At 41.0% G+C, this 23,230-nt stretch overlaps 1 protein-coding gene across 2 annotated transcripts in view; it reads left to right on the top strand.

Moving 5' to 3' along the window:
• UBAC2 (UBA domain containing 2) overlaps window positions 1–23,230 on the top strand; it is a 185,085-nt gene that overhangs the window by 66,116 nt on the left and 95,739 nt on the right. The window lies entirely within an intron of this gene.

Raw genomic sequence — 23,230 nt, forward strand, 5'->3', positions numbered from 1 at the left:
TTGTCCAGGAGGATATAAGTAAGGCAGGAAGAAACTAGCTCTGTACCAGAGTCTGCTCACTTCATAGCCTTCCACTTGCTAGTGCTGCTTTCTTATGCTCTGAAAACTATCTGCCTTTATTATTACAGTCATTTGAAATTGAAAGAGTAACATTTATCTTTTTATAGCATTCTTGGTCCCTGCTGTTCTGATTAATATTTTATCAGTGATAAAAAATACGAAAATATAGTGTGTTTGCTCATCAGATTTGCAAATTACAAAAACTAGGAGGATATTTCAGTAATGGTGGAGGCTAAGCTTCTGTAACAAACCGCTGACACAGTGGCTTAAAGAGCGCAGATGTTCATTTCACTTTTGTAACCACCCTGTCGGGTAGGCAGGCTCTGTACCAGTAAGTCGTCAAGGGCCTGGGCTGGTGGAGCAGCTCTGCTCTCCTCAGTATGTGCCTTCCAAGGAGGCTCCATGGCTTCTGCTTCCAGCTGGTATGGAAGAAAGAAGGGGCATGTAGGAGGAGGGATTGCCTTTCCCCAGGTGCCTTCAAGGTTGCAGATGTCACTTCTGCTCCCAAACCATTGGCAAGAACTTGGTCACGTGGCCACACCTAATCATAGGGAGGCTGGGAGATGTAATCTTACCTGGGCAGTCGTGTCCCTGGAAATAAGGGAACAGTGGGTTTGGGGGGAGCTGCTAGCAGTCTTCTCAGAAGAGCAATAGCTCTAACACATTAGCTGCCTCAGCTAGCTGGAGTTTTGGGCTTTATAGTCAAAATATGAAACATAGAAGGAGGCCGGGCATGGTGGCTCTCACCTGTAATCTCGGCATTTTGGGAGGCCAAGGCAGGCAGATCGTTTGAGTCCAGGAGTTGGAGACCATCCTGGGCAACATAGCAAAACCTTGTGTCTACATAAAATACAAAAAAATTAGCCGGGCGTGGTAGCGTGTGCCTGTAGTCTCAGCTACCTAAGAGGCTGAGGTGGGAGGATCACCTGAGCCTCGAGGGCCGAGGCTGCAGTGAGCCATGATCCTGTCACTGCACTCCATTCAACCTGGGCTACAGAGTGAGACTCTGTCTCAAAAAAAAAAAAAAAAAGAATCACAGAAGGTAAAGAAGGTAAGAGAGAGAACATCAGGTCTTTCTCTTGAGTCTTAAAAAATCAGCTGTAGAGGCACTGAATGATAGAGTTGTTTGGCTTGTGAAATGGCATCATGGAGTGACTGCCAGTTGACACTAATGTGCTCCTAGATGCCATTTGTAGGATTACAGGGAAACAAGGATGTTGCTGGTGGTCCAGGTTGGCATCAGGATGGGGTGGAGATGGAGACTGGCCATGGGAGAAACAGGTGGAGAACAGGCATTGCTTACCCCAGAGAGAAGAAACTGGGGCAGAACTGTCTTCCACTGTTGAAAGGGCTGCCTAGTGAAAGAGGAGTTAAATAAGGGGGGGGGGAATGGCCTGCGGTGAATGAAGACCACGGGGACATGCTACGGGGTATAGCTTTGGGCTTGGCACAAGGAGTAACCTTGCAGCACTCACTGTCTCAAGATGGGGTGATCTCCCTTGGGAGCTGCTGAATTTGACACTGAGGATACTCAGGCTGTGGCTGGGAGAGTGCGAGGCAGGGATGTTGCAGGAAGTCCACTCATTGGTAGGTACCACAAATGGAGTGCCTATGAAATCCCTTTAAACCATGAGCATTATGTGGTTTAAATAAGCTGTATTCTGATTCTGTGCTCTTCTTTATTGTGAGATTCATAAGTAGGCTTAGAGAACTAGAGAAGTTAATTGGAGTCCAGCCAAGGGACCGCATTTCCCAGGATGTTCTGTGCAGCCTAGTACTGGTACAGCAGAACTTGTTCCAGGACATAATTCACTGCAATGTAAAGTTATTATTACATTTCTCAAACTCTGTAATACAAAGAGGTTTGATATTTTTTCTATATAATCTAAGTGATTGATTTTTTGCTTTCTTATAAGCAAGGAGTATTTTTAAATTTTGAAGTAGGTACTTCCAGAAAGTCTTTGTAAATACTTAAAGAGGAACAGAATGAGAAAATCCTGACACCATTAAGGTAAGAGCTAAATAATGAGTTGGTAGGGTGACATATTTGAAACATTTATAAAATAAAATATTCAAAATAAATTACATTTTTCATATTATTACTACAAATTCTTACAGAACTTTAATCTAGACTGTAAGCTTCCATATTAAAGCTGGTTTCCCCTTTCTGAAATGAGCATGCTCAGCAGTTCAGTAGGCATTGCCTGCAGTAGCACTGCACTAGATGGCAGTGTTACGTAGAACTTGATAAAAGCTTTAACTCCTCTAAAATAAGTTATTAAATGGGGCTCATATGGTGAAACATTTTTGTAATAAATAACAGAATGGTATTATACTTTCTACAAACACCTTTAACAGTTTGATACCCTGTGACTATTTCAAAAAGATGTGTGCTGTAGTTAGAATTAAAAACTGGTATTGTGTATGTGTGTTAATTTTTCCTAAACAACACAATAAAGTATTTTAAACACCACTGGTATAGCAATTGTGAAACTCCTATGATGTAAACCTAAGAATGATTTTTAGTTCTGATTATTCATGGGCTCAGCTCAGCACAGTTCCAAATTTTAACTACGTAAGGTGAGGCAACACACTACTTGGCCCTAATAGTAACATTAAAGAAAAAAATAATCATTATCTGAAAATTATTGAGCTAATCAAAGAGAATTGTAAGCAGATATTTTTATCAAGGGTATATAGTAATGTTGTTTGCCATTTTGTGTCTCTTTGAAGTCTTATATGAGCCACAAACTGTTTTCACTGGAATGCACATGTATGTAAATGTTAATAAGAAAATAATTGGAATTTAGCAGAGGTGAATATTATGGTCACATTTATAGTCATCAGCTTTTGTCTTCCTAAATAATGCTCCTTAGCTAATTCTTGGGCACAGATCAAGTGTTAGACTTTAATTCCTACCTTTTACATTTCTATATCAATGTCCAAGATTATAGTGGTATCAACAACAAGTAGAATATTTTCAAAACCCAGAAAGTAAGTAAGTAGGGAATGAGAGTTTGTACTTAGAAACATAGTTAGATAGAAATTGATGGTTGATGGTGTGGACATGCACCTGAGTTCTGAAGAAGGATAAAAATAAGGAACAGGAAGCTGAACTGTAAAAGATGATTTTCAGTACATTGCGTACTTTTATTAACTTAGAAAATATGCTAATTTTTTATGGTAAATTATGGGGAAAGTCAATTTCAGTCATGTTTTAGGAGAAGAAAGAATTTCCAAAGTGAGGAAGAGAATAGCTTGACACTTCCTTGTATAAAGTAGCCACTTAGTAAATGTTTGGGCATTTATGCATGCATGAATGAATGAGAGAATTCTACCTCGTATTTTACAAGAGCAGTCGGCTCTTTTCTGATTTCCCCAATCTTTTTGCATTCTCTTTTCCTCTTGTTAAATTATTTGTTGAGCACCTACTTTATGATAAGCGTTGTTCTGGGCTCCGAGGATCCTGCACTGATCAAAGCAGACAAAATCTTTGTCCTCATTGACTGTACATTGTAATTGAGGGTAAAAGACAGTAAACAAAATAAAAATTTATAATATATATATGCCAGATCATGATCTATGTTGTACAAAACTAAATAAACTAGGGAAGGGAATGCCAGGGTGTGAGTGGGATTGCAGTTTTAATGATTCTAGTAAGGAAAAGCTTCAGAGATCAGGTAATATTTGAGCAAAGACCTGAAGGGGTCAAGGTGTGAGCTATGTGGATATCTTGGGGAAAGTATTCCAGATATCAGAGACTGCCAGTGCCGAGGCCCTCAGGTGGAGACGGGACCATCCCGTGCGTGGACAGCTGGAGCAGAGTGCTGGGGGGATGGGGTGTGGGGAGATAGTAGGAGGTGAGGCCAGGGAGGTAAGAGTGGCCACTGGCCTGTCAGGCCGTTGTACTGATTGTGGCTTTTAATCAGGGCATTCGGGAGCCATTGCATGATGCTTTGGGAGATGAAGTCAAGTTGGCCCGTCCTGTCTTTTCATTGTTTCCCATTCTTTTTTAAAAAAGCACTTAATCATTTTATACATACTTAGAGTTTTTAAATTGTTTTTCACTTCTGCTTCTCAGGTTATCAAATTCTCCCTCAGGGTGGTCTTTTGTTTCTTACAGTTTTAATTTTTTATTGTGAACGCATTTTCAGTGGTTTCATTTGCTCTTCGAGTCCCCATGTCCCCCAGCTCACAAAAGTATCTCTGTTGAGGGATTTTGTGTTTACTACTGCTGGGTCCTGAGGGGTTTTTGTTGCCTGGATTAGCTTTTATATTATTTTCTTACCTTAGAGCTCCTAGACCATTCAAGTGGGGGTAAATCTAGGCCACAAATTCAGGTATGATGTTGGCCTTAGATTTTAATTTTTTGTTAGAACTGTTTGATCTTTTTGTTTCCAAGGCTTTTAATGTAAGCTAACTTTCTTTGTTGTTTCAGCAGACTATAAATGGAATATTTTTAGTCTTCTCTCTAAAAGACAGTGATCTTTGATGGTCTGGGTTCAGTCCCAGCTCTCTTTCCTTGAGCTGCTTGAGGTCACCTCTTCTAGCTCTACTAGACCTAAAAATCCCAGCCCACAACTCCAGGGGCTTGTATTTAGGTCAAGTGCCTTGTGGGCCACTAAAGCAGCCCATATTTTAATTTCTATCTTTATTTCTGATATCTGGGTTCATTAGAGAAATTTTTAAGCATGTATAAGAAAGGAGAGAACACTGTAATGAACCCCATGTTTCAACATCACCCACCTTCAACACTGATCAACTCATGGCCACCTTGTTTTATCTATATCCTTAATCTTAAGCCATTCGCATGGGCCTGTGACAGACTCTTTTTGGCATATAAACCCAGGAGCAGGAATGTAGGGTCATAGGATATATGAGTGTCTTAATAAACTCACGCTGTCATAGAGTGGGTGGCTTACACAGAAATTTATTTTCTCACAGTTTTGGAGGCTAGAAGTCCAAGATCAGGATGTTGGCATAGTCAAGTTCTGGTGAGGGCCTGCCCTCTTCCTGACTTGCAGATGGCCACACTCTTGCTGTGTCCTTACATGACTGAGAGAGCTCACTTTGGTCTCTCTTCCTCCTCTTACAAGGGCACTAATCTCATCATGGGGGCCCCACCCTCATGACCTCACCTAGACCTAATTGCCTCAAAGGTCCTACCTCCAAATACCACCACACTGGGGGCTAGTGCTTCAACATATGAATTTAGGGGTGGGGGGAGACAAAGTTCAGTGCACAGCAGCATGTATGTGCGTGTGTATGTGTACATTGTGAGTCTGTATGTGTATCTGCTTCTTTACTCTCTATTCCATTTGTCTGTGTGTCTGTTCATGCTCTAGTATTTTTAGCTATTTTGTTTTGTAGTATGTATTGCTATCTAGTAGAACAGGTTACTGTTTTTTTTTGGTTCGTCCTTTTCAAGATTAACCTAACTATTCCGTATAAATTTTAGAGTAAGTTAATCAGTTATCTTTAAAAATTCAGCTGGAATTTGAGATATTAATATTTTCTTTTATCTCTTCTGTTAGTATACCTATTAATATATTTTATAACTTGAGATTCATCTTTTCTAAAAATGTTGCTTTCCTAATTGGTAATATTGTTCAGTTTGTTTCTTTTTTGTTGCGACTGTGTTCTAAGGTTGCCTAGTGATTTTGGACTCTGAACTCATGTTTCCCTGAAAGGTGTTAAACCACTTTGGCAGAGTCAGATTAGGTTAAGAGGGGCAGTGAGCACCCAGGATAGAGAATCCACAGCCACTGCAGGACCTTTGTGATCCACTCCTGTTTGGTGAGGTTCCAGAGGTGTCTTGGCTAGTGAGGGATTCATTTTTAAACTCTCAGAAATTAGCAGTATTGAGAATAAGCAGTTTCTTTATATGGTAGTTTGCCTGTCCTGGGGAAAAGGAAAGATGTAGAGGAAGAAATGATTAAGGAAATGCTATCTCTTGTCACCAATACCTACCTTGCAGTGTGGCTGTTGATGAATTTAGTGTTGATCTGATTATTAATACTTTGTGACAGTTTTGATGAGGTGCTTTGGAGTGATGAATCCAAACAGATTCATCCATTTGGGTTGTACACTTGGTGTGGACCCTGTCAGACAGGTGATCCCTGTATTTCTCTTCTTGAATTTTTCCTGAATTATTTTGATCACCTCCTCTTCCATTTTTCTCAGTTCTTTCTGGAAATCCTATTATCTAGATGTTCAGTCTCCTGGACAGGTCCAGTTTTCATCTTTTTTTTTTTTTTTTTTTTTTTCCTGCTTTCTTTCTCTGTGTTTTTGCTGTCCTTGCTGGGAGGTTTCCTGGGTTCTACCTTGCAATTATTCTAATTAATATTTTAAAATAAATTTTTATTGAGGTATAAATGTGTATGAGTCCAGAGCTCATAGACTTTTTACAAAGTGACACCTTCTAAGCACCATCCAGTTGAAGAACAGAATGTGACCCGCTCCCTAAAAGGTCCACTTTTGCTGCCTTACAGTTACTCCTTCCTCCCAGAAGTCTACACTGACTTTTAACACCCTTATCTAGTTTTGTCTGTTTTTAAACTTTATATAATAGAAACGTGGACTCTTCTGTATCTTGCTTATTTTTTTCAGTATTCTGTTTAGTTTCACCTGTGTTGCTGTATGTAGCTGTAGTTAATTTTTTTTCCATTATTGGTATAGTATTTTGGTGTGTGAATACCACCATCTATCCATTCTACTGCTTTTTTTTTTTTTTTTTCTTGAGATAGGGTCTTGCTCTGTTGCCCAGGCTGGAGTGCAGTGGCATGATCACAGCAGCCTCAACCTCCTGGGCTCAAGTGATTCTCCTGCCTTAGCCTCCCCAGTAGCTGAGACTACAGATGCACTCCACCAGGACTGGCTAGTTTTTTTTATTTTTAGTAGAGACAAGGTCTTGCTATGTTGCCCAGGCTGGTCTTGAATTCATGAGCTCAAGTGATCCTCCTGCCTTGGCCGCCCAAAGTGTTAGGATTACAGGCATGAGGCACATGCTTCGCCTCATAATACTGTTAATGTTAATGGACAGTGGGATTGTTTATAATTTGGGAATATTACAAATACGGTTATTATGAATGTCCTTTTTCCTTTTCTTTTCTTTTTTTTTGAGACAGGGTTTCACTGTTGCCCAGGCTGGAGTGTGGTGGCACGCAGTCATGGTTCACTGCAGCCTCAACTACCTGGCCTCAGGTGATCCTCCCACCTCAGCCTCCCAAGTAGCTGGGATTACAGGTGCGCACCACCACTCCCAGCTAATTTTTGTATTCTTTGTAGAGATGAGGTTTCTCCATGTTGCCCCGGCTGGTCTCAAACTCCTGTGCTCAAGCAGTCCTCCCACCTCCACCTCCCAAAGTGCTGGGATTGTAGGTGTGAGCCACTGCACGCAGCTCGAATGTCTTTGAACATGTCTTTTGTTGCATATATGTATGCATTTCTGCTGGGTATGTACCTAGGAGTGGAAAGCAGAATCATAGTGTATACATATGTTTAGATTTGGAAGATACTGCTAGTTTTCCTGTGGGTCAGGAATTTAAGAGCAGTTTAGCTGAGTGATTCTGGCCTAGAGTCTCCCATGTGGTTGTACTCAGGATGTCAGGGACCACAGAGTCATCTTCAGGCTTTACTGGGATTGGAAGACTCACAGTGCTGTTGTCAGGAAGCCTCAGCTCCTCACCACGGAGCTGCCTCCTGACGTGGCAGCTATTACAGCTTCCCCCAGGTGAGTGGTCCAAGAATGTTGCAGTCCTTTTAATTTTAGTCATTCTAGCAGATGTGTGGTGATATATTTTTGTGATTTCAGTTCACATTTCCTTGATGACAAATGAGATTGAGTAGGTTTTCATTTATTGGTTTGTTGTTTTGGTTTTCTTAAAAATATTTATAACCTATTTTAAATTTTTATTAGCTCTTTATTTTTTGAATATTCATTTTTCCTTTCGTGGATGCAATATTTTTTATCCCTCTCATATTGAGGATAGTTTCTTCACCACCTGCCTCTTCTGCCCACCCCCCAGGTTTTATTTCTCTACACAGTTTATGTTTCTTCTGAGTTCCTTTTTACCTCTTTGTTTTCTGCTTTTGATGTCAGGAGTTTTCCTTACATATCTCTAAGCCTTTGGTTGTCTGTTTGGATTTAAGATCCAGCTTTTTAAAAGCAGATTGGAGTCTCGGGATGAGGTCCTCGATGACCATGGGCTCTGTCTTAAGGTCCCCTGGTGTGGATGTTTGGGAATGCCAGTGTTAGCATCTATGCATTTGTTTCTTCCCTGCTCACCCCCAATGGGTTGGTCAGATTCCCCAGATCATACTCTCCACTCTTAATACCTGTAGGATGTAAGCCTGGGAGTCTTAACATTTACTAATAAACCTTGATTTGAGTGGATAAATTTTGATTTTTAGTATTGTATTTGTACCGTCAGTGGTGTCTGTGAGTCCCTCCAGTCTCAAGACCTTCTGTTTTTCCGCTTCTAAATAATAAACCTCCAGCCATCTGCCAAGATGGGGAGAGGCAGTGAGGGGTGTTTTCCAACACTAACAAATAGTACTCCAGTTCTTCTGAGTGTCCAGCAGTTCAATTCACTTCTGACACTTTCTACCTGGAGTTAGTGTCAGATCCTACAAGTCAAAGAGCTCAGTCTCAGAAGACTGTCTCCACTTCAGATGCCAGTCACATGTTGCAGGACACCTGTTCTTCTGACTGACCCGCTGTAAATTGGGGGTTCCCACAAGGTCTGTACCCCCACCAGGTCTGATACATTTGCAGGAACATCTCACAGAACCCAGGAACGTACTTTACTTACGTTTATTGGTTTATTATAAAGGATACAACTCAGGAACAGCCAATTGGAAGGGCAAGGTGCGAGGGTGGGTGAGAGTGCACGGAGCTCTCATGCCTTCTCTGGGCACCCCACCCTCTCAGCACTTCCATGTATTCACCAACCCAGAAGCTGTCTGAATCTCACTGCAGAAGAGTTTTTATAGGGCTCCATCTCCCACCACCCCGCTTCCTGGAGGCTGGTGGGTGGTGCTGAAAGTTCCACCCCTCTAGTCACTTGGTCTTCCTGCTGGTCAGCCAGCTCCATCTGAGGCTATCCAGGGGCTCTACCCTAAATAACCCATTAGGGTAAATTCAGATGTGGTTGAAAGGGGCTCATTATGAAGAAGAAAAGGCACTTCTGTCACTTAGGTGATTCCAAAGATTTTTTGGGAGCCAAACACCAAATACATTTTTGTAGAATACCACAGCCAGCCAGCAGGTGGTATTCAGGGGGTGTTCAGGGGGTGGCTGTGCATGCTCTGCCTTCCTCTTAGCACTTCTGGAAAACCCTGGCCCTGCAACCTTTGGGAAGTCAAATGTTAATCAGGTTGCCTCTCAGATTTCACTACTGCTGGCTTAGTATTTGGTTTTCTCAGGTTTGCCAAGATAGCTACCCTGTATAGTGTTGCTGTTTTCTAACTTAGAAAAATTTTTAAGATCATCTACTCTTCTTTATCTTTGTGGGCCTATACCTTTAAAAAAAATTCTTTTAATGTCACTCTTACGAGATTTTAGGAAAGAACAGAGGAGATAAATATGTATGTTCAAACTACCATCTTTAAAAGGCAATATTAAGGCCAGGCACGGTGGCTCATGCCTGTAATCCCAGCACTTTGGGAGGCCGAGGCAGGCGGATCACCTGAGGTCAGGAGTTCGAGACCAGCCTAACCAACATGGTGAAACCCCGTCTCTACTAAAAATACAAAATTCGCCGGGCATGGTGGCACATGCCTGTAATCCCAGCTACTAGGAAGGCTGAGGCAGGAGAATCGCTTGAACCTGGGAGGCGAAGGTTGCAGTGAGCTGAGATCGCACCATTGCACTCCAGCCTGGGCAACAAGAGTGAAACTCCGTCTCAAAAAATAAATACATAAAATAAAATAAAAGGCAATATTGGTTTTTAAAAAGGTGTGTGTTTTAAGAATACGTGCAGTCATGAAATCATTTTTTTCTCCATTGTTACCTCTACAATCATTCAGACATTTTATTAAGGCCATTTTACATTGTATCATCCTCAAGCATCACTCTCTTACTCGAAATAAAATAGGCCTTGTAATCACTGTGCTCTATTGTCTCACTCTCTGGGCCTACTTACTGGGGCTCTGAGTATTTCAGGCACTTTTGCCCCATCCCCTCTGTCACCACCCGCAAGCCTCATCAAGCCTCTAATCCGGAAGGGGGTAGTGGTAAATGAGCAAGAGGGAACTTGCTTAGTCTCAGGATCCATCTATAGGAACATAACGTTCTTCTAATTTCTGCAGATACCCAGTTTCTGCAGGATAAATTTCCTCATGGTCTCCCCATAGAAGGGCCTTTCCTGCTGTTCTCGATGAGCAGATTAATGTAGGGCACAGGTCTTACCTTCTCCATGTTTTCCAGTTCTGCCTCTTGCATTGCACAGGATAAAGCTTTCCAGGACTAGGTACAGATAATTTGGGAAGCTAAGAAATAGCTGTGATGGTGCCACCAACATTATTCTGTGGATTAATTTGGTTATTTAGACCTATTTAAAAGAATCCATTACAGGTATTTTATGTAATATTTTTCTTAAATTTGTAGCCCTGCATGTGGCTTTCATTTGGGCTATGCTACTATTAATTAACTGTTACCACATTATTAATACATGTGGTAATAGAGTTGGTACCAGGCAGTGGTATTCACTTTCTCGGGTGCGTGAAGGGATTGCCTGTCTGGAGGTGACGGCTAGTCAGAGAGTAGCAGCACACCTACAATAATCTGTGGTCATCTCGAATTGCAACCGTTAGAATATTTTTAAGGGAAGTGGGTATTGTGGGCAAAGTTAGCAATAAGTGACAGTTAGCTTTCTAAATTATTGTGTCTCTGCTTTGAATTTGGGCTAAATAGCCAACATATAAATAATCATCATAGTTTGAAAAATGATCAGTGTCTTTAAAAGTGAAAAAAAGTGGTATTTCTCAACCTAAAAATAGGACTACCTGGATCTCCAAATTTGAAGCGATCACATTAACGTGTTTGGAATAATAGATAAGTTGAGTGGATAGATATTTTAGATATCTTCTCTCCTTTAATTCCTATTTAAAAAATAAACTTTGTTGATAGGGTTGTATCTGTTTTACTGGTACGAAAACATTTTTAGAGAGACTAAGAAATCTGTCCAGGAACATATAACTCAGTTGAAATTTTAACCTACATCATTTGAATCTAAAACCACTGTGCCTCCAAGTCAAGGTAAAGCAACAGAAACTGACAGGCTTATGGTTCCTCATGTTCATCAGTTTTCAGAGAATTATATTTCCGAGTATTGATTATAACAAATGTGTGTGAATGTTGACTTTGCTTCATGAGTTACTCAATATTTATACTGAGAAAAGTAGACTTTAGTCTGCTGTTGTGTAGCCAAAGCCTTTGGATTTTAAGTTGTTCTCTTTCTCCTTCCTTTTCCCACCTCCCTCTCGGCTTGCCACCTCTTTTCTCCTTTTCCCCCTTTTCTTACCCCTTTATCTCCCCTGCCTTTTGCACTGATCCGCACTCCTCTTCCCCTCCCAACAGTACCTACTGGTTTGGTTAGCCCTACCAGGGATTTTAGTAAATAAATACTTAAATGCTTGAATGTGATTGCACAGAGCAAAGTTGACTAATAAAAAGTTGTTCAAAATTTGTATTTAGAATGAAGGACGTGAGAGAATAAACTGCCACCATTCAAGGGTTTCAGGAGAAGCTTAAAGGTAATTTCTTGCAGAAGCTGTCTTTGACTACCCCATCCTCAGACTAGGTCACAGTCTCTTGTGATATGCTTTCTTAGAACATTTTTCTTTCTTATAGCACTCATCACTATAGATAGTAAATAAGATGTAACAAATGATTTGATATCTGCCACCTCCACTAGAATACAGGCTTTGTGCCAGGAGGAGACTGTGTTAGTTTGTCTAACTAATGATGCCTAACTGCCTTAGTCTCTTCAGGCTGCTCTAACAAAATGCCCTAGACTGTGTGACTTATAAGCAACCGAAATTTATTTCTCACAGTTCTGGAGGCTGAGAAGTCCAGGATCAAGGCACTGGCAGATTTGGTGTTTGGGGCTGTCTTTTCGTGGTATCCTCACGTGGCAGAAAGCAGAGAGTTCAATGGGTTCCCTTTTATAAGGGCACTAATCCTATTTGCGAAGACTCTACCCTCATGACCTAATCACCTCTCAAAAGCCCCACCTCCTAAGAGCATCACACTGGGGGTTAGGATTTTAACATGTGAATTTGGAAAGGACAGAAACATTCAGTTGATAGCACTTGGTTAGCATAGTGGCTCCCACATAGTGGACACAACTGTGAAATGGATGGATTGATAGAGCAAATAGATTAATGAAAAGTGTTTGATCTTTTGATTTCATCTCCTTTTGTTTGGACTATGGCTGTAGCCTCCTAACTGTTCTCCCTGTCACCATCTCAATGCCAGCATCTGCACTGCCCCATTCCCCTAATTTTATCTACAAAGGAGATCTGGTCTTATTCCTTTACACCTTGAGAAATCTCCTATGGCTTCCTCCTGCTGTTTTATAAAGTTTAACTTGCTTGTGACACACCTCAGAGCTCCAGCCAATCTTCCCAGCCTCATTTTCTGTCATTCCTTCCTTGTACTCTGCATGTCAGCTAAATTGCATTACTCACTACTGCCTGTCACGCGTACATCATTACAGATTTCTCTGGATTCATTTATTATGACAATTATGGTTACAACATCCCTTCTCCCCTTTGCTTGACAAACTTCTACCAAGACAACAAGGAGAACTTCAAGCGTCCCCTCGGATAGCTCTGCTCCAGGAAACCCTGCTCCAGCCAGAGTTGGAATTAACCTCTCCTTCCTTCTTGCTCCCAGTTAACTTTGTGCTTGTAAGTTACGTGAAACATTCATTACTTGAGATTGTAATTATTTACCTAATTGACCACTCTCTCAACTGGATGCTTTTGAAAGAGCAGGATCTTACTCCCTCTTACAGCTCCCTCAGCATGGAGTAGTGAAGAGTGTTCTTTAATACCAAAGAGACAAAGAAGGCTGACTGGAATCGGTCTGCCACATGCTAGTTGCTTCAGTTATTTTTTTGCACTAAATTATTGTGTCTCTGCTAATGTCCTTTTTCCTTTCTTCCTTCCCTCGCTCCTTCCTTCCTTCCCTCCCTCCTTCCTTCCTTCTTTCTCTCTCTCTCTCTCTCTCACTCTGTAAGCTACCTCAAATCTGTTACTTAAGAGAAAAATATAGGCTGGGCGTGGTGGCTTTACCTGTAATCCCACCACTTTGGGAGGCCGAGGCAGGCAGATCACTTGAGGTCAGGAGTTTGAGACCAGCATGGCCAACATAGTGAAACTCCATCTCTGCTAAAAATACAAAAATAAGCCAGGTGTGTTGGCGGGCACCTGTAATCCCAGCTACTTGGGAGGCTGAGGCAGGAGAATAGCTTGAACCCAGGAGGCAGAGGAGGTTGCAGTGAGATGAGATCACACCATTGTACTCCAGCCTGGGTGACAGAGCGAGACTCCATCTCAAACAAAACAAAACAAAACAAAACAGAAAAAACAACAGCAACAACAAAAATGTATAAAAGTTGAATTTCACATTTGGGTTCAGTGATTTTTTTTTTTTTTTTTTAAGGATTGAAATGTGGACTTACAAAATCATTTCCAGCATCTTACCTAAGAGAGAAGCATATAATCCATTCATTCTTATATTCACAAGATATCTCCTTTCTCAACCAAAAAGTTCTCACACTTTGGGCTCAGTTCAGTATTTGGGTGTTGGATACCATGTGTCCGGCATTGTACTTGGTACTACCTCACCTTGGTAGTCAGCGAGCACACGCCAGGCTCGTCCCAGACACTCTGCAGGTGTGCCACTTTCTCTCCTCAGAACAGCCCTGGAAGGTGAGAACTCGCATCTCCTTTGAGGAAACAGGCTCAGAAACCTTCAGTGCTATTTTCTATAAATTGATAAAAGAAAAATCATGATGTTAGAAGATACATAACAAGAGGAAGAGGCTTTTCTTGTCTCACTTTTGTCTTGACATTGCCTGAGGACTGATTAGGAACTGAGATTGCCAATCATTTTAACAAAATTTTAGTAATGTTTGAAGATCTGTGCCTTCTGAATCAAAGTGGCATGCAGTGGTACTTACCTTATGGATTGCTGGCTAATTGTGAAAGGAGACTCAGGCTTTTAACACTGCAGGAATTTCAAACTGCAGTCTCAATGGCCAGAGTGTCTTATCAGGGAGCAGACCTAATGTATTCAGTTTAAAAGGGCATGTAAGCTGTTGCCAGAAGGCTACATGAAGCCACATGATCAGTGATTTTGTATTTGAACATGAAGGGCAGTGGCATCATTGACCTAAGCTAGAGTTTCCTCACCCTCAGCACTTTTGACATTTTAGTTGCATAACCCTTTGCGGTGGGGGCAGTCCCGTGCACTGCAGGGTGGCTGGCAGCATCACTGGCCTCCACCCAGTATATGCTGGTAGCAAAACCTCCTTCCCCCAGTCTTACCCCTGTCATGACTACTAAAAATGTCCCCAGATAATGCCAAATGACACATGGGGGGCAAAGTCACCCATGATGGAGAGTCATGACGTGCATGATGCTGGGCGGTAGACAGAACCCTGGAAAGAGTTAGCCCACACCCTGGAGGAGCTCATGACCTAGGAAGCTTGTTGAGAACTTTTGACTAGGTAGAATATTTCTAGTAGTTGACTGAAATAGCTTTGGTTGAGGCTATTAGTAAAAATTTGTTTTAAAGAGGTTTAACATCTGTTTTCATTTCTGCTTTTCTGAGTTGCTTTGCTGCTCAATTCCTTTATTTTAGCTGTCTTCCTCTTGGGACTTCAAACATTTGAGTGTGTCAAAATTTCCAGTCTAATAGGAAATATGTTTTGTTCGAAAAGGAAGATATTAATAACTGTTAGGCTAGAATGATGGAAGTTTAATGCTGGTTAAGTCAGACTCAGGTAACAGACAGAAAAGGAGATACTTTAATAGTGAAGGGAACTTGAAGTCTGGTTGTATTCAAGATTCACTTCCTGTTCTTGTTTATCATTGGAAAGTTGCACCTTGTGAAAGATTTTAGATTTAGATCATTGTATTGTTCTAAGAAAAAAAATTCAAAATGCTAACCATGTCTTGGTAACCATAGCAAAATATGCAACACACAAAAATAATCTCATACCTATCTTAGGGTTGGATTTTTTGGTATATGTTATGTGTTGAGTTCTGAAATATCTAATGTGCTTGAAATCTAGTGTGCTTTTGTTATCTGAACTAAAGGAAAAAGGCTTTGTGAGTTACAAGAGAATAGGCATCCCTGTTTTGGCTGGATTGTTAGTTGAAGTAATAGAATGAATTCTGGCTGATTCAGCAGAAAGGGAATTTATTAAAGTAGCTCAGAGAATATTTGGGAAGGCAAATAATCAGTCATGGGTACACCAGAGCTAGAATCAACACTTTACAATTCTCTCTCCTAAAATTATTTTGTTTACTTACTTAATGTTTAATATTGGCTTCTAGGATGTAGGATTCAGAGAGCAACTTCGTCTGTGTGATTTTCAGCTGTTATTCCAGTCTGTAGAATAGCAGCTGGTTCATAGAGACATTTGATAATTATTTGCTGTATAAATAAATGACAATACCAAGGATAGGTTTGTTAATATCAGTGACAATATGAAGGAAAAATATGGAGTAACATTATGTAATGTTAACATTATACATTCCATTTGGAGATTTTTTTTGGACAGCAGGATTTACCCTTTCTCTTAAGAAATCTTAATAAATTTATATTGAACAATTTTGTACCATAGAGCCTTGTTTGACATATGTTCCTGATTTAAATGAATAGCCAGATTTAAATGAATAGCCACAAGCAGACTTGCAAGAGTAGATGTTGGTATTGCTGTGTTCTACATGAGAAAGCTGAGGGTCTGAGGATTGAGTCACTAAGTGACGGCTACTTAAGTGGCAAGCCTGGATGGAAACTCATGCCTGTCTGAATTGTGGCTCAGACATTTCCTTAAGGCCATAATGCCACCTTTTTTTTTGGGACTGAGTCTTGCTCTTTTACCCAGGCTAGAGTGCAGTGGTGCTATCTCGGCTCACTGCAGCCTCTGCCTCCTGGGTTCAAGCGATTCTCTTGCCTCAGCCTCCTGAGTAGCTGAAATTACAGGCGTGTGCCACCATGCCCAGCTAATTTTTGTATTTTTAATAGAGACGGTGTTTCATCATGTAGGTCAGGCTGGTCTCAAACTCCTGACCTCGTGATCTGTCCGCCTTGGCCTCCCAAAGTGCTGGGATAACAGGCGTGAGCCACCACGCCTGGCCAATGCCACTTTATTTTTTAAGGTAAAACGGTCTAGTTAATGGTCACTATAGCAGGAAGCAACTTGAGCATTTAAACTTGCCAAACTGAGGCTGTGTATTTCAACTGCAGCAATGTAAATGTCCAAAGACATTGTATTCAAACTTTGCTGCTAAAATAAGAAGTACAAATAAACACACAATGCAAAGAAAAAAAAAAGTTCCAATTGGAGGAAGTGCCCCCATGAATGGGGCCTGAAGAAGCACTATATGACACTCCAGTTATTTAGCTATTACTTTTATTTTCATTTAATAGACTGAAGAAACTGCTGTTTCTCTTCAGTAGCTACCAAATGCTGCCACTTATGTTTTATATTTTTTGAAAATTTTAAAATAGTTCTGGTTTATAGAAAAGTTGCAAGGATAAAACAAAGAACTCCCATATACCCTAAAACCAGATGCCCCCATTATTAACATTTTCCGCATTTGCTGTTACCATTTTCTCTCTACACACACAGTATTTTTTCTGAATCATTTGAAAGCAAGTTGTAGACATAATGTCCCTTTGACTCCAAAATACCATGAGTATGTATTACTTTATTCACATCTGGCAATTGTCCAAATAATGTCCTTTATGGCAAAAGGAAAAACAAAATTCTAGCCCATCGTCCAGTTCAGTATTACATGTTGCATTTCATTGGTACATCCCCTTACTGTTTAATCCGGACTGTTACTCAGTCTGTCTTGGGCGACCTTGGCATTTTTGAAGACTGTAAGCCAGGACTTACAGAAAACGATACATATTCTAAGGCTGTGGGAAAATTAAAGTTTGTGAAGGTGAAGCAGTAGATGAAAATAATGTGTAGTTTTCATATTTCTCTTGGAATAACATTTTATAACTTTTTCATGAAAAATTTCGGTGACACAAGCAGAGAGAATAAAATGAGCCCTATTACCCAGATTCAGTAATTAACATTTTTGCTGTCTTCGTTCCATTCCCTGGCATTTTAAAAGTATTTTGAAGCAATTTCCAGACATCATAATATCATATTTCATATTTCAGAAAGCTCTAAAATGGCATTTCTTATATAACCATAATGTTACCTTACCTAACAAAATTATTGATAATTCTGTAATATTATTTACTACTGAAACTACTGTTTCCACATTTATCCTATTAGCTTGGAAATGCCCTTTTACATTTGCTTTTGCATTCGATTGTGGTGTATCTTAAGTAGCTGCTGCTGCTGCTGCTCCTCCCTGCTCCTCCTCCTCCTTCTCCTCCTCTTCCTCCCTTTGGTAGAGTATTTTTGTACTTTATTAGAATGGTATGATGAGTATACTAGATTAACTGACTCATTATCTTATTTATTATTACCTTTTGTCTTTTTTTTTTTTTTAAGAGACAATTGTCTTGCTCTGTCACCCAGGCTGGAGTGCAGTGGTGCGATTGTAGTTCACTGTAACCTCAAACTTCTGGGCGCAAGGGATCCTCCTGCCTTAGCCTCCTGAGTAGCTAGGACTACAGGCATGTGCCACCACGCCCAGCTAATTTTTAATTTTTTGTAGAGACAACGTTTCGTTATGTTGCCCAGGCTGGTCTCAAACTCCTGGCCTCAAGTGGTCCTCCTGCCTTGGCCTCCCAAAGTGTTGGGATTATAGGCATGAGCCACCATGCCCGGCCAGCTGGCTCGTTATCTGTTCCAGGGTTCTCCTATTGTACTTCCCATAAAGCAGAGGTTGGAAAGCTGAATGCTCTATTTCTTAAACTCCCTTGCCTGGAGTTCTGGATATGATTTAGGTTCCATTATTCAGAAAAACGTGTGGCTCTTGAATTCAGTATGAGCCAAGGCATATGAGATAGCCATTTTCCTGGTTCAGTTCTACACATCCAACGGGGTGCCAGAGTTCACAGTTCAACTCCCTGAAACTCCCTGATCCCTAGACTCTGCCGAAGTGGTTTGACCTTGGAGCTCACAGTTGATGTAATTAACTTTTGTGATTTCCCATCCACCTCAGTGTGTCAGAGGAAACAGTTCTCCTGGTAGACCAGTCCTTATGTGTTCCAGGAGTCTATTCCTGGAGGCACTGGATCTGGCCTTCTAGCCTTTTCAGCAATTGTATAAGCACCAAATTCTGTGTACTAAATCTGCTGCCCAAAATAGCTGACGAGATTTCTGTTATCTATAACTGAACCTTGGCTGACAGAACTGCTAATCAAAAGAATGTAACATTTATATTTGACTTCAAATGTATATATACAAAGCAACATACCTGGATCTGAAACATTTAGATTTGAACTGGGACATAGTTCTTCCTTGTGGTCCTTTGTGTTAGGAGATCAAGTTCCTCAAAGAGCATTGTGTGTGTGTTTATGAAGCCTTGCTGATCTTTTCATGTGGCTTTCTGGTATAACCTGTTCTTTGCTGGTGACTTTGTTACCACCAGCCATCTCTTATTAGGACTTCTTTTTTTAAATATTTATTTATTTTTAATTTTTTTTCCACTTTTAGGTTCGGGGGGGTACATATGCAGGTTTATTACATGGGTAAATTGTGTGTCACTCAGGCTTGGGGTACAAATGAGCCCATCACCCAGGTAGTGACCATAGTACCCCATATGTAGCTTTTCAACCTCCATCACCCCACACTCCCCCAGCAAGCAGTCCCCGGTGTCTGTTCTGTTGTTCCTGTCTTTGTGTCCATGTGTATTCAATGTTTAGCTCCCACTTATACATACAAACATGCGGAATTTAGTTTGCTGTTGCCACATTATTCTTAGGACTCCTTGAAGGTCTGCTGAGACTCTCCTCACATGTAATCTTAGAATGTGGCCAGTGTGCGTCCATTCTCCTATGATTTGGATTGCTGTGCTTAACTGATTGGAGATGGAGACTGGTAACTGTGTCTCTCTCAGTTATTTCTGAATCCGTCCCTGAATTTCTGCCTCTACCCCTGATGTAACAAGAGTAAGGGCATGTGTTAGAGAACATACTTACCATTTTTAGAAATTTATTACAGAAATTTTCAAATATATATAAATACAGAGAGAATGGTATAATGACTACCATGTACCCATTACCTTTTAATCATTTTTTCAAACACACAAACTTCAAATAATTTGACAGTTAGATCCCTAATGGGACACTGGTTTCCATTTTTCATTTTACCATGTGGTTCCTAAAATCTGCATGGTGGTGGCCTACAGTGTCCCTCAACCCTGCCCTTGCCTCAGATTTGCCAGTATCTCTACGGGCCTCCCCAGACGCCTAAGTGTCAGGTGCAGGCACAGGCAGGTACCAGGTTTCAGGTAGAGCCCATAGGAGATTGTTGGGACTGAGAACCAGGATTGCCTTGATCTCTTGTCACATGCGTATCAGGCCTGTGGGTCTGTTTTGATAATGTCTTCTTCTTAACTGCTGTTCTTTTTTTTTTTTTTTTTTTTAATTTTGAGACAGGGTCTCACTCTCACCCAGGCTGAAGTGCAGTGGCACGATCATGACTAACTGTAGCCTTGACTTCCTGAGCTCAGGTGATTCTCCCACACCAGCCTCAGTTCTTTCTGATCCCATCCCTGAACTTCTGCCTGCACCCCATGATGTAACAAGAGTAAGGAAAAATATCTTTCTTTTTTCTTTTTTTTTTTTTTGGTAGAGACGAGGTTTCGCCATGTTGCCCAGGCTGATCTCCAATTCCTGGGCTCAAGTGAGCCTCCTGTCTCAGCCTCCCAAAGTGCTGGGATTATAGGCATGAGCTACCATGTGCAGCCTTAACTGCTGTTCTTTTAACAAACCAATGATGTTCAACTTTAGGACCTTCTCCTTGCCCTTGCTCCCTTACTGGGGAAAATAATAGGCAATAATACTTGAAATGGCACTTGTATATACTTTCATTACTCTCTTGAACATATAATACATGATATGCTAAAACATACTGTTTGCATTTATTTTTATAGGCTAATATAGGCAGTAACCTTATACATTTTTACTATGTAGCCCCTGCCAAAACATTTTATATTTCATGCCAGGACTTGATGGGAAAATTGTGGAACTGCTGCCCTCAAGCAATAAGAACGTATCAAAATGTTACTTTTTTCAGATTAGGTCTCAAACCTTTTGTAGCCTCCATGTAGTTTCATTCTGACACACTTTTTTCTTCTCAAAATCTGCCTGGGAAAAGTCATTCTTGTACAGAAACCAGAAATAAATGTTTTAACACTCTGAGAAAATGGATAAAAGCCAATCAGAAAAGCACTTGAGTTCTTGTTTTGGATCAATTGTGGTAGGTGCCATGTGGGGCAGAAAGTAATGTGGCCCCTGCTCTGGAGTGGTTTTCAGTTGAGTGGACAGGATGTCTAAGAGCATTACTAACTATGAGAAGCAACACAGTTAGCATGCAGATAGAGAACAGCTTTGAGAACAGCTTTAAAATTTTTGAGGAAGGTGAACTCTTGAAACAAAAGGGAAATAATTTATTGTGTTGCCCTTTTAAACAGCTTCTTCTTTCTAACAACTACAGTATTGCCAGGATTTCTCTCCATTTGGATATGCATTATCAGAGATAAAGTAGCATAGCAGTCATATGCTGCTTTTTTACATGTGGAAGGAAATGGAAAAGCTAGTGGTGCTCCTCTTATACTCTCAACAGAAAAGTTTCATTTTGGAAAATAAATCCTGATTTAAATGTCATTCTAGTTTCTAATTTAATATATTTTCCATGATTAGCATTTTAGTACCAAACAAGTATTAGTTATCTGTTGCTGCCTAACAAATTATGACATGCAATAATATCAACCTCTTACCATACTTTAAAACTACAAATCATATAGTCTCCTCGGCTAATATTTGATGACCTATAGTCAACATATATTTTTTGGAGCACTGTCTATGTTCAGGGTGTCATGCCCAGTGCTATCCAGAGTAGAAAGAAGGAAAAGCTAGTGTCTCTTCCCCAATGGAGTTTATGTTTCATTTGAGGGATACAAGAATATTGCACATGAAATAATAGGCCATAGACTGTATGATGGCTGGCAAAGAGCTTGCCTATTATCTAACACTTACTTCACTGACAAGACAATTGAAGTCTAGAAAGGCTCAAAGACTGGACAAAGTGGGATGGAGCTGGGTTGGAGTCTGACAGAACCAGGCCACCCATCTCCAGGCCAGTGTCTTTTTTCTTCCTTTGTTGTAAGATCTAAATTAAAACTATGTGGCGTATACTGTAAAAGCCAGATAAGTTGAGGAAAGGAAGATGGATGGCTTTGAGTAGTCAAAAAAGGATTAAGGGAGGCGGTGTGATTTGGATGTAAGTGTAAACAAGAAGGGGAGGAAGCAGGAGAATCCCACTAGAGAGAACGAAACATTTTATCCACAGGACAGACGAAACCAACCAGACAAACTTGAAAGGCCCATATTGGGCAATGGAGAGAAATTAGGTTGGAGGGAGTTGAAAGTGTGGGAGAGGAGCTTGGACTTGATGTGGTATCATGGGGAACTATTCTCAATCCCTGAGCATGAAATGACACAGTGAAAGTGGGATTAAGGAAGATTGTTTGCCAAGAGAACTGGATAGTGTCTGCATTTTTCTTTTCTTACACTCTGTGTATTGGTCTTTTTTTTTTTTATTCCAAGTAGGTTAAACACTGTATTAATCAGAACAGGTTAGCTTATGTTGCAGCCACGAAATAACCCTGAAATCACAGTGGCTTAATCCATAGTGTGTTTCTTGTTTGCACACTTGTCTAATGCAGTTGGGTGGGGCGTGGGGTGGGAGTTCTCACTTACTCATTCAGGGACCCAGGCTGACAAAGGTGCCACCATCTAGAACATTGCCGAACACTGTGGCAGAGGAGAATGCCACTCCCTCACACCTCAGGCTGGAAGTGACACACGCCTCTTTTGCCCCCAACCCATTGGTCAGAGGTAGTCGCATGCTCTTCCTCCCCACTCCCAAGGAACTTGAGGATATTTGGTGAGCAGTGTGTGTCTCTTTTAAGGCTTTCTGAGGACCTGGAACATATATGTTTATTTGTTTAAGAGAGAAAATACGATGATGAAGAGTGCAGACCGTGGAGCCAGACCCCAGACTGTAGAGCCTGGCCCCCCACTCGCTGACTGTGTGACCGTGGGCAAGTTACTCAGCCTCTCTGGAGCATAGTTTCATCATCTGGAAAGTGCAACTGATAAATAGAACAAGGCTCACAGCATTCTTGTGAGATTTGAATGAGCACTTTATATATGTAAAGTGCTTAAAGCACTGTGCTATATAATTGTTAGCAAGTATTTATTATTGTTATTAGTCATCATTTAATCTGCTGGCTTCTGGTACAGCATCCTAAAGAAAGGGTAAAGTTTCTGACTCTCATCAAGAGGCCTGGGGGAAAGAGGTTGTAATTAAGTGTGCCAAGGCCAGTGTCTGGACTAGGATGATGGTAGTGGGCAAAGAAGATAGGCAAGGCTGGGCGCGGTGGTTTACGCTTGTAATCCCAGCACTTTGGGAGGCCGAGGCAGGTGGATCACTTGAGGTCAGGAGTTCGAGACCAGCCTGGCCAACATGGTGAAACTCATCTCCACTAAAAATACAAAAATTAGCTGGGTACAGTGGTGGGCACCTGTAATCCCAGCTGCTCAGGAGGCTGAGGCAGGTGAATCATTTGAACCCAGGAGGTGGAGGTTGCAGTGAGCCAAGATTGCGCCACTGCACTCCAGCCTGGGTGACAGCAAGACACCATCTCACCAAAAAAAAAAAAAAAAAGAAAAGATAGGCAAGAGTGCGTTTAAGAGGAGAGCACCCAGGTAGGGATTTGTTCACCACCT

This window comes from Pongo abelii, chromosome 14 (assembly GCF_028885655.2).
Source record: "Pongo abelii isolate AG06213 chromosome 14, NHGRI_mPonAbe1-v2.0_pri, whole genome shotgun sequence".
In the NCBI taxonomy this organism is placed as follows: domain Eukaryota; kingdom Metazoa; phylum Chordata; class Mammalia; order Primates; family Hominidae; genus Pongo; species Pongo abelii.